Consider the following 12687-nt stretch of genomic DNA (forward strand, 5'->3'; position numbering starts at 1 on the left):
ACATGTTTAGTAGGTGACATACCTAGCTGACCTCTAGACATGTTTAGTAGGTGACCTCCCTAGCTGACCTCTAGACATGTTTAGTAGGTGACCTATCTAGCTGACCTCTAGACATGTTTAGTAGGTGACCTACCTAGCTGACCTCTAGACATGTTTAGTAGGTGACCTACCTAGCTGACCTCTAGACATGTTTAGTAGGTGACCTACCTAGCTGACCTCTAGACATGTTTAGTAGGTGACCTACCTAGCTGACCTCTAGACATGTTTAGTAGGTGACCTACCTAGCTGACCTCTAGACATGTTTACTAGGTGACCTACCTAGCTGACCTCTAGACATGTTTAGTAGGTGACCTACCTAGCTGACCTCTAGACCTACCTAGCTGACCTCTAGACATGTTTAGTAGGTGACCTACCTAGCTGACCTCTAGACTTACCTAGCTGACCTCTAGACATGTTTAGTAGGTGACCTCCCTAGCTGACCTCTAGACATGTTTAGTGGGTGACCTACCTAGCTGACCTCTAGACATGTTTAGTAGGTGACCTACCTAGCTGACCTCTAGACTTACCTAGCTGACCTCTAGACATGTTTAGTAGGTGACCTCCCTAGCTGACTTCTAGACATGTTTAGTAGGTGACCTACCTAGCTGACCTCTAGACATGTTTAGTAGGTGACCTACCTAGCTGACCTCTAGACATGTTTAGTAGGTGACCTACCTAGCTGACCTCTAGACCTACCTAGCTGACCTCTAGACATGTTTAGTAGGTGACCAACCTAGCTGACCTCTAGACTTACCTAGCTGACCTCTAGACATGTTTAGTAGGTGACCTCCCTAGCTGACTTCTAGACATGTTTAGTAGGTGACCTACCTAGCTGACCTCTAGACATGTTTAGTAGGTGACCTACCTAGCTGACCTCTAGACATGTTTAGTAGGTGACCTACCTAGCTGACCTCTAGACATGTTTAGTAGGTGACCTACCTAGCTGATCTCTAGACTTACCTAGCTGACCTCTAGACTTACCTAGCTGACCTCTAGACATGTTTAGTAGGTGACCTACCTAGCTGACCTCTAGACCTACCTAGCTGACCTCTAGACATGTTTAGTAGGTGACCTACCTAGCTGACCTCTAGACATGTTTATTAGGTGACCTACCTAGCTGACCTCTAGACCTACCTAGCTGACCTCTAGACATGTTTAGTAGGTGACCTACCTAGCTGACCTCTAGACTTACCTAGCTGACCTCTAGACTTACCTAGCTGACCTCTAGACATGTTTAGTAGGTGACCTACCTAGCTGACCTCTAGACATGTTTAGTAGGTGACCTACCTAGCTGACCTCTAGACATGTTTAGTAGGTGACCTACCTAGCTGACCTCTAGACATGTTTAGTAGGTGACCTACCTAGCTGACCTCTAGACTTACCTAGCTGACCTCTAGACATGTTTAGTAGGTGACCTCCCTAGCTGACTTCTAGACATGTTTAGTAGGTGACCTACCTAGCTGACCTCTAGACATGTTTAGTAGGTGACCTCCTTAGCTGACCTCTAGACTTACCTAGCTGACCTCTAGACATGTTTAGTAGGTGACCTCCCTATCTGACCTCTAGACATGTTTAGTAGGTGACCTCCCTAGCTGACCTCTAGACATGTTTAGTAGGTGACCTACCTAGCTGACCTCTAGACCTACCTAGCTGACCTCTAGACATGTTTAGTAGGTGACCTCCCTAGCTGACCTCTAGATATGTTTAGTAGGTGACCTACCTAGCTGACCTCTAGACTTACCTAGCTGACCTCTAGACATGTTTAGTAGGTGACCTACCTAGCTGACCTCTAGACATGTTTATTAGGTGACCTACCTAGCTGACCTCCAGACCTACCTAGCTGACCTCTAGACATGTTTAGTAGGTGACCTACCTAGCTGACCTCTAGACTTACCTAGCTGACCTCTAGACATGTTTAGTAGGTGACCTACCTAGCTGACCTCTAGACATGTTTAGTAGGTGACCTACCTAGCTGACCTCTAGACATGTTTAGTAGGTGACCTACCTAGCTGACCTCTAGACATGTTTAGTAGGTGACCTACCTAGCTGACCTCTAGACATGTTTAGTAGGTGACCTACCTAGCTGACCTCTAGACTTACCTAGCTGACCTCTAGACATGTTTAGTAGGTGACCTCCCTAGCTGACCTCTAGACATGTTTAGTGGGTGACCTACCTAGCTGACCTCTAGACATGTTTAGTAGGTGACCTACCTAGCTGACCTCTAGACTTACCTAGCTGACCTCTAGACATGTTTAGTAGGTGACCTCCCTAGCTGACTTCTAGACATGTTTAGTAGGTGACCTACCTAGCTGACCTCTAGACATGTTTAGTAGGTGACCTACCTAGCTGACCTCTAGACATGTTTAGTAGGTGACCTACCTAGCTGACCTCTAGACCTACCTAGCTGACCTCTAGACATGTTTAGTAGGTGACCAACCTAGCTGACCTCTAGACTTACCTAGCTGACCTCTAGACATGTTTAGTAGGTGACCTCCCTAGCTGACTTCTAGACATGTTTAGTAGGTGACCTACCTAGCTGACCTCTAGACATGTTTAGTAGGTGACCTACCTAGCTGACCTCTAGACATGTTTAGTAGGTGACCTACCTAGCTGACCTCTAGACATGTTTAGTAGGTGACCTACCTAGCTGATCTCTAGACTTACCTAGCTGACCTCTAGACTTACCTAGCTGACCTCTAGACATGTTTAGTAGGTGACCTACCTAGCTGATCTCTAGACCTACCTAGCTGACCTCTAGACATGTTTAGTAGGTGACCTACCTAGCTGACCTCTAGACATGTTTATTAGGTGACCTACCTAGCTGACCTCTAGACATGTTTAGTAGGTGACCTACCTAGCTGACCTCTAGACTTACCTAGCTGACCTCTAGACTTACCTAGCTGACCTCTAGACATGTTTAGTAGGTGACCTACCTAGCTGACCTCTAGACATGTTTAGTAGGTGACCTACCTAGCTGACCTCTAGACATGTTTAGTAGGTGACCTACCTAGCTGACCTCTAGACATGTTTAGTAGGTGACCTACCTAGCTGACCTCTAGACTTACCTAGCTGACCTCTAGACATGTTTAGTAGGTGACCTCCCTAGCTGACTTCTAGACATGTTTAGTAGGTGACCTACCTAGCTGACCTCTAGACATGTTTAGTAGGTGACCTCCTTAGCTGACCTCTAGACTTACCTAGCTGACCTCTAGACATGTTTAGTAGGTGACCTCCCTATCTGACCTCTAGACATGTTTAGTAGGTGACCTCCCTAGCTGACCTCTAGACATGTTTAGTAGGTGACCTACCTAGCTGACCTCTAGACCTACCTAGCTGACCTCTAGACATGTTTAGTAGGTGACCTCCCTAGCTGACCTCTAGATATGTTTAGTAGGTGACCTACCTAGCTGACCTCTAGACTTACCTAGCTGACCTCTAGACATGTTTAGTAGGTGACCTACCTAGCTGACCTCTAGACATGTTTATTAGGTGACCTACCTAGCTGACCTCCAGACCTACCTAGCTGACCTCTAGACATGTTTAGTAGGTGACCTACCTAGCTGACCTCTAGACTTACCTAGCTGACCTCTAGACATGTTTAGTAGGTGACCTACCTAGCTGACCTCTAGACATGTTTAGTAGGTGACCTACCTAGCTGACCTCTAGACATGTTTAGTAGGTGACCTACCTAGCTGACCTCTAGACATGTTTAGTAGGTGACCTACCTAGCTGACCTCTAGACTTACCTAGCTGACCTCTAGACATGTTTAGTAGGTGACCTCCCTAGCTGACTTCTAGACATGTTTAGTAGGTGACCTACCTAGCTGACCTCTAGACATGTTTAGTAGGTGACCTACCTAGCTGACCTCTAGACATGTTTAGTAGGTGACCTCCCTAGCTGACCTCTAGACATGTTTAGTAGGTGACCTATCTAGCTGACCTCTAGACATGTTTAGTAGGTGACCTACCTAGCTGACCTCTAGACATGTTTAGTAGGTGACCTACCTAGCTGACCTCTAGACATGTTTAGTAGGTGACCTACCTAGCTGACCTCTAGACCTACCTAGCTGACCTCTAGACATGTTTAGTAGGTGACCTACCTAGCTGACCTCTAGACTTACCTAGCTGACCTCTAGACATGTTTAGTAGGTGACCTCCCTAGCTGACTTCTAGACATGTTTAGTAGGTGACCTACCTAGCTGACCTCTAGACATGTTTAGTAGGTGACCTACCTAGCTGACCTCTAGACATGTTTAGTAGGTGACCTACCTAGCTGACCTCTAGACATGTTTAGTAGGTGACCTCCCTAGCTGACCTCTAGACATGTTTAGTAGGTGACCTATCTAGCTGACCTCTAGACATGTTTAGTAGGTGACCTAAAAGCTGACCTCTAGACATGTTTAGTAGGTGACCTACCTAGCTGACCTCTAGACATGTTTAGTAGGTGACCTACCTAGCTGACCTCTAGACATGTTTAGTAGGTGACCTACCTAGCTGACCTCTAGACATGTTTAGTAGGTGACCTACCTAGCTGACCTCTAGACATGTTTAGTAGTTGACCTACCTAGCTGACCTCTAGACATGTTTAGTAGGTGACCTACCTAGCTGACCTCTAGACATGTTTAGTAGGTGACCTACCTAGCTGACCTCTAGACATGTTTAGTAGGTGACCTACCTAGCTGACCTCTAGACATGTTTAGTAGGTGACCTACCTAGCTGACCTCTAGACTTACCTAGCTGACCTCTAGACTTACCTAGCTGACCTCTAGACATGTTTAGTAGGTGACCTACCTAGCTGACCTCTAGACCTACCTAGCTAACCTCTAGACATGTTTAGTAGGTGTTCTACCTAGCTGACCTCTAGACATGTTTAGTAGGTGACCTACCTAGCTGAACTCTAGACTTACCTAGCTGACCTCTAGACTTACCTAGCTGACCTCTAGACTTACCTAGCTGACCTCTAGACATGTTTAGTAGGTGACCTACCTAGCTGACCTCTAGACATGTTTAGTAGGTGACCTACCTAGCTGACCTCTAGACATGTTTAGTAGGTGACCTACCTAGCTGACCTCTAGACATGTTTAGTAGGTGACCTACCTAGCTGACCTCTAGACATATTTAGTAGGTGACCTACCTAGCTGACCTCTAGACATGTTTAGTAGGTGACCTACCTAGCTGACCTCTAGACATGTTTAGTAGGTGACCTCCCTAGCTGACCTCTAGACATGTTTAGTAGGTGACCTATCTAGCTGACCTCTAGACATGTTTAGTAGGTGACCTACCTAGCTGACCTCTAGACATGTTTAGTAGGTGACCTACCTAGCTGACCTCTAGACATGTTTAGTAGGTGACCTACCTAGCTGACCTCTAGACATGTTTAGTAGGTGACCTACCTAGCTGACCTCTAGACATGTTTAGTAGGTGACCTACCTAGCTGACCTCTAGACATGTTTAGTAGGTGACCTACCTAGCTGACCTCTAGACATGTAGGTGACCTACCTAGCTGACCTCTAGACATGTTTAGTAGGTGACCTACCTAGCTGACCTCTAGACATGTTTAGTAGGTGACCTACCTAGCTGACCTCTAGACATGTTTAGTAGGTGACCTACCTAGCTGACCTCTAGACATGTTTAGTAGGTGACCTACCTAGCTGACCTCTAGACATGTAGGTGACCTACCTAGCTGACCTCTAGACATGTTTAGTAGGTGACCTACCTAGCTGACCTCTAGACATGTTTAGTAGGTGACCTACCTAGCTGACCTCTAGACATGTTTAGTAGGTGACCTACCTAGCTGACCTCTAGACTTACCTAGCTGACCTCTAGACTTACCTAGCTGACCTCTAGACTTACCTAGCTGACCTCTAGACATGTTTAGTAGGTGACCTACCTAGCTGACCTCTAGACCTACCTAGCTAACCTCTAGACATGTTTAGTAGGTGTTCTACCTAGCTGACCTCTAGACATGTTTAGTAGGTGACCTACCTAGCTGACCTCTAGACTTACCTAGCTGACCTCTAGACTTACCTAGCTGACCTCTAGACTTACCTAGCTGACCTCTAGACATGTTTAGTAGGTGACCTACCTAGCTGACCTCTAGACATGTTTAGTAGGTGACCTACCTAGCTGACCTCTAGACATGTTTAGTAGGTGACCTACCTAGCTGACCTCTAGACATGTTTAGTAGGTGACCTACCTAGCTGACCTCTAGACATGTTTAGTAGGTGACCTACCTAGCTGACCTCTAGACATGTTTAGTAGGTGACCTACCTAGCTGACCTCTAGACATGTTTAGTAGGTGACCTCCTTAGCTGACCTCTAGACTTACCTAGCTGACCTCTAGACATGTTTAGTAGGTGACCTCCCTAGCTGACCTCTAGACATGTTTAGTAGGTGACCTCCCTAGCTGACCTCTAGACATGTTTAGTAGGTGACCTACCTAGCTGACCTCTAGACTTACCTAGCTGACCTCTAGACTTACCTAGCTGACCTCTAGACATGTTTAGTAGGTGACCTACCTAGCAGACCTCTAGACCTACCTAGCTGACCTCTAGACATGTTTAGTAGGTGACCTACCTAGCTGACCTCTAGACATGTTTAGTAGGTGACCTACCTAGCTGACCTCTAGACATGTTTAGTAGGTGACCTACCTAGCTGACCTCTAGACTTACCTAGCTGACCTCTAGACTTACCTAGCTGACCTCTAGACTTACCTAGCTGACCTCTAGACATGTTTAGTAGGTGACCTACCTAGCTGACCTCTAGACCTACCTAGCTGACCTCTAGACATGTTTAGTAGGTGACCTACCTAGCTGACATCTAGACATGTTTAGTAGGTGACCTACCTAGCTGACCTCTAGACATGTTTAGTAGGTGACCTACCTAGCTGACCTCTAGACATGTTTAGTAGGTGACCTACCTAGCTGACCTCTACACAAGTTTAGTAGGTGACCTACCTAGCTGACCTCTACACATGTTTAGTAGGTGACCTACCTAGCTGACCTCTAGACATGTTTAGTAGGTGACCTACCTAGCTGACCTCTAGACATGTTTAGTAGGTGACCTACCTAGCTGACCTCTAGACATGTTTAGTAGGTGACCTACCTAGCTGACCTCTAGACTTACCTAGCTGACCTCTAGACTTACCTAGCTGACCTCTAGAATTACCTAGCTGACCTCTAGACATGTTTAGTAGGTGACCTACCTAGCTGACCTCTAGACCTACCTAGCTGACCTTTAGACATGTTTAGTAGGTGACCTACCTAGCTGACCTCTAGACATGTTTAGTAGGTGACCTACCTAGCTGACCTCTAGACTTACCTAGCTGACCTCTAGACTTACCTAGCTGACCTCTAGACTTACCTAGCTGACCTCTAGACATGTTTAGTAGGTGACCTACCTAGCTGACCTCTAGACATGTTTAGTAGGTGACCTCCCTAGCTGACCTCTAGACATGTTTAGTAGGTGACCTACCTAGCTGACCTCTAGACATGTTTAGTAGGTGACCTCCCTAGCTGACCTCTAGACATGTTTAGTAGGTGACCTACCTAGCTGACCTCTAGACATGTTTAGTAGGTGACCTACCTAGCTGACCTCTAGACATGTTTAGTAGGTGACCTACCTACCTGACCTCTAGACATGTTTAGTAGGTGACCTCCCTAGCTGACCTCTAGACTTACCTAGCTGACCTCTAGACATGTTTAGTAGGTGACCTCCCTAGCTGACCTCTAGACATGTTTAGTAGGTGACCTACCTAGCTGACCTCTAGACTTACCTAGCTGACCTCTAGACTTACCTAGCTGACCTCTAGACATGTTTAGTAGGTGACTTACCTAGCTGACCTCTAGACATGTTTAGTAGGTGACCTACCTAGCTGACCTCTAGACATGTTTAGTAGGTGACCTACCTAGCTGACCTCTAGACATGTTTAGTAGGTGACCTACCTAGCTGACCTCTAGACATGTTTAGTAGGTGACCTACCTAGCTGACCTCTAGACATGTTTAGTAGGTGACCTACCTAGCTGACCTCTAGACATGTTTAGTAGGTGACCTCCCTAGCTGACCTCTAGACATGTTTAGTAGGTGACCTACCTAGCTGACCTCTAGACTTACCTAGCTGACCTCTAGACATGTTTAGTAGGTGACCTACCTAGCTGACCTCTAGACTTACCTAGCTGACCTCTAGACTTACCTAGCTGACCTCTAGACATGTTTAGTAGGTGACCTACCTAGCTGACCTCTAGACATGTTTAGCAGGTGACCTACCTAGCTGACCTCTAGACATGTTTAGTAGGTGACCTACCTAGCTGACCTCTAGACATGTTTAGTAGGTGACCTACCTAGCTGACCTCTAGACATGTTTAGTAGGTGTCCTCCCTAGCTGACCTCTAGACATGTTTAGTAGGTGACCTACCTAGCTGACCTCTAGACATGTTTAGTAGGTGACCTACCTAGCTGACCTCTAGACATGTTTAGTAGGTGACCTCCCTAGCTGACCTCTAGACATGTTTAGTAGGTGACCTACCGAGCTGACCTCTAGACATGTTTAGTAGGTGACCTACCTAGCTGACCTCTAGACATGTTTAGTAGGTGACCTACCTAGCTGACCTCTAGACATGTTTAGTAGGTGACCTCCCTAGCTGACCTCTAGACATGTTTAGTAGGTGACCTACCTAGCTGACCTCTAGACATGGTTAGTAGGTGACCTACCTAGCTGACCTCTAGACATGTTTAGTAGGTGACCTACCTAGCTGACCTCTAGACATGTTTAGTAGGTGACCTCCCTAGCTGACCTCTAGACATGTTTAGTAGGTGACCTCCCTAGCTGAACTCTAGACATGTTTAGTAGGTGACCTCCCTAGCTGACCTCTAGACATGTTTAGTAGTTGACCTACCTAGCTGACCTCTAGACATGTTTAGTAGGTGACCTCCCTAGCTGACCTCTAGACATGTTTAGTAGGTGACCTCCCTAGCTGACCTCTAGACATGTTTAGTAGGTGACCTCCCTAGCTGACCTCTAGACATGTTTAGTAGGTGACCTACCTAGCTGACCTCTAGACATGTTTAGTAGGTGACCTCCCTAGCTGACCTCTAGACATGTTTAGTAGGTGACCTCCCTAGCTGACCTCTAGACATGTTTAGTAGGTGACCTACCTAGCTGACCTCTAGACATGTTTAGTAGGTGACCTCCCTAGCTGACTTCTAGACATGTTTAGTAGGTGACCTCCCTAGCTGACCTCTAGACATGTTTAGTAGGTGACCTCCCTAGCTACACACAGATATTATAATGGTAAAACATCTCTTCAATCGGTTAGTTTTCCCGTCTCCAGGTTTTCGGAGGACTTCTCATTCCACAGGTAGTTTAAACTACAGACTTTGGGTCCAATGTTTACTTAGTCTGGGAAAAATGACTGGAAAACAGTGTTTTGTTTAGTAAAACAATTCTACTCCAACACGGGGACAGTAGCAGCAGTGTGGCGACTACAGACATGTCATGCTGTGTGTGTAGATGGATGACGAGACTATCAGTTCGTCTGTCCAGACACAACCACTAGAGGGACGGGAGGAGAGACTTCAGTCAGTTCTACTGTCCTGCAGTTCCAGACACAACCACTAGAGGGACGGGAGGAAAACTTCAATATGAAATGCCTGCACAGGATGAGATGTACAGGATACTAACCAATACATTGGCTTAATGTGTCATTTTTTGGGTACATCAGAAATGTTGTGGTCTGTTCTCACTGGGGTTCTGGTTGGCCAGTTCAACCCACTGATGTGTTATGTGGCTGGGAATGTGTCACTATGGGAAATGTTTAGGAAACTGGGGAGAGCATTGACCAGAAGTCTATGGCAAGTCAATCACCAGTCATGTTGAATCACCTTGTAGAGAATCACAAGTCATGTTGAATCACCTTGTAGAGAATCACAAGTCATGTTGAATCACCTTGTAGAGAATCACAAGTCATGTTGAATCACCTTGTAGAGAATCACAAGTCATGTTGAATCACCTTGTAGAGAATCACAAGTCATGTTGAATCACCTTGTAGAGAATCACAAGTCATGTTGAATCACCTTGTAGAGAATCACCAGTCATGTTGAATCTCCTTGTAGAGAATCACAAGTCATGTTGAATCACCTTGTAGAGAATCACAAGTCATGTTGAATCACCTTGTAGAGAATCACAAGTCATGTTGAATCACCTTGTAGAGAATCACAAGTCATGTTGAATCTCCTTGTAGAGAATCACAAGTCATGTATTCACTGCTTTTGACAAGACACACAATCTGTCTGATATTGCAACATTTTATTTTTTCCAACACACACACACATACACACACACATACACACACACACACACACACACACACACACACACACACACACACACACACACACACAGAGACATCCATTAAAACTCTGTGATGATAATCCTAGTAGCAGATCATCCCTCTAATTTAAGTGACACAATGCACAATAATGGCAGCAATGAGAAACAAGCCTGACTGGACTGATGCACACTGAGTAACAGAGAACTGTGAAACGTGTACAGTACCCGACGAGTAACGTCTGTGTTTCTCTCCCTGGTTCCAGCCAGTCATACAGTACCCGACGAGTAACGTCTGTGTTTTGTCTGTCAGTAGCTGTGACAGCCAGTCATATACAGTACCCGACGAGTAACGTCTGTGTTTTGTCTGTCAGTAGCTGTGACAGCCAGTCATATACAGTACCCGACGAGTAACGTCTGTGTTTTGTCTGTCAGTAGCTGTGACAGCCAGTCATATACAGTACCCGACGAGTAACGTCTGTGTTTTGTCTGTCAGTAGCTGTGACAGCCAGTCATATTCAGTACCCGACGAGTAACGTCTGTGTTTTATCTGTCAGTAGCTGTGACAGCCAGTCATATACAGTACCCGACGAGTAACGTCTGTGTTGTCTGTCAGTAGCTGTGACAGCCAGTCATATACAGTACCCGACGAGTAACGTCTGTGTTTTGTCTGTCAGTAGCTGTGACAGCCAGTCATATACAGTACCCGACGAGTAACGTCTGTGTTTTGTCTGTCAGTAGCTGTGACAGCCAGTCATATACAGTACCCGACGAGTAACGTCTGTGTTTTGTCTGTCAGTAGCTGTGACAGCCAGTCATCCCTCCCTGGTTCCAGCCAGTCATACAGTACCCGACCCTCCACACACTGGCTTTCTGCCTGCATCCCAAATGGCACCCTATTCTCTAGGGCAGTGTTTCCCAACTCCGGTCCTCCAGTACTCCCAACAGCCCAACTCCGGTCCTCCAGTACCTCCAACAGCCCAACTCCAGTCCTCCAGTCCTCCCAACAGTGTTTTCCAACTCCAGTCCTCCAGTACTCCCAACAGTGTTTCCCAACTCCAGTACTCCAGTACCCCCAACAGCCCAACTCCGGTCCTCCAGTGTCCCCAAAAGTGTTTCCCAACTTCGGGCCTCCAGTACTCCCAACAGCCCAACTCCAGTCCCCCAACAGCCCAACTCCAGGCCTCCAGTACTCCCAATAGTGTTTCCCAACTCCGGGCCTCTAGTACTCCCAACAGCCCAACTCCAGTGCTCCCAACAGTGTTTCCCAACTCCGGGCCTCCAGTACTCCCAACAGCCCAACTCCGGTCCTCCAGTACTCCCAACAGCCCAACTCCGGTCCTCCAGTACTCCCAACAGCCCAACTCCAGTCCTCCAGTATCCCCAACAGCCCAACTCCAGTACTCCAGTACCCCCAACAGCCCAACTCCGGTCCTCCAGTGTCCCCAAAAGTGTTTCCCAACTTCGGGCCTCCAGTACTCCCAACAGCCCAACTCCAGTCCCCCAACAGCCCAACTCCAGGCCTCCAGTACTCCCAACAGTGTTTCCCAACTCCGGGCCTCCAGTACTCCCAACAGCCCAACTCCAGTGTTCCCAACAGTGTTTCCCAACTCCGGTCCTCCAGTACTCCCAACAGCCCAACTCCAGTCCTCCAGTATCCCCAACAGCCCAACTCCAGTCCTCCAGTACTCCCAACAGCCCAACTCCGGTCCTCCAGTATCCCCAACAGTACATATGTTTGTTGTGGCCCCAGAGAAGCACCTGATTCTATTTGACGCCCAACTTGCCTTGACAAGTTGAATCAGGTGTTTTTGTCCAGGGGGTACTGGAGTTGGGCTGTTGGGGTACTGGTGTTGGGCTGTTGGGGTACTGGTGTTGGGCTGTTGGGGTACTGGAGTTGGGCTGTTGGGGTACTGGAGTTGGGCTGTTGGGGTACTGGTGTTGGGCTGTTGGGGTACTGAGTTGGGCTGTTGGGGTACTGGAGTTGGGCTGTTGGGGTACTGGAGTTGGGCTGTTGGGGTACTGGAGTTGGGCTGTTGGGGTACTGGAGTTGGACTGTTGGGCTACTGGTGTTGGGCTACTGGAGTTGGGCTGTTGGGGTACTGGTGTTGGGCTGTTGGGGTACTGGAGTTGGGCTGTTGGGGTACTGAAGTTGGGCTGTTGGAGGGTACTGGAGTTGGGCTGTTGAGGGTACTGTAGTTGGGCTGTTGGGGGTACTGGAGTTGGGAAACAGTAGTGCACTATATAGGGAATAGGGCTCTGGTCTAAAGTAGAGCACTATATAGGGAATAGGGCCCTAGTCTAAAGTAGTGTACTATATAGG

This window comes from Oncorhynchus mykiss, chromosome 15, assembly GCF_013265735.2.
Source record: "Oncorhynchus mykiss isolate Arlee chromosome 15, USDA_OmykA_1.1, whole genome shotgun sequence".
Taxonomy (NCBI): Eukaryota; Metazoa; Chordata; class Actinopteri; order Salmoniformes; family Salmonidae; genus Oncorhynchus; species Oncorhynchus mykiss.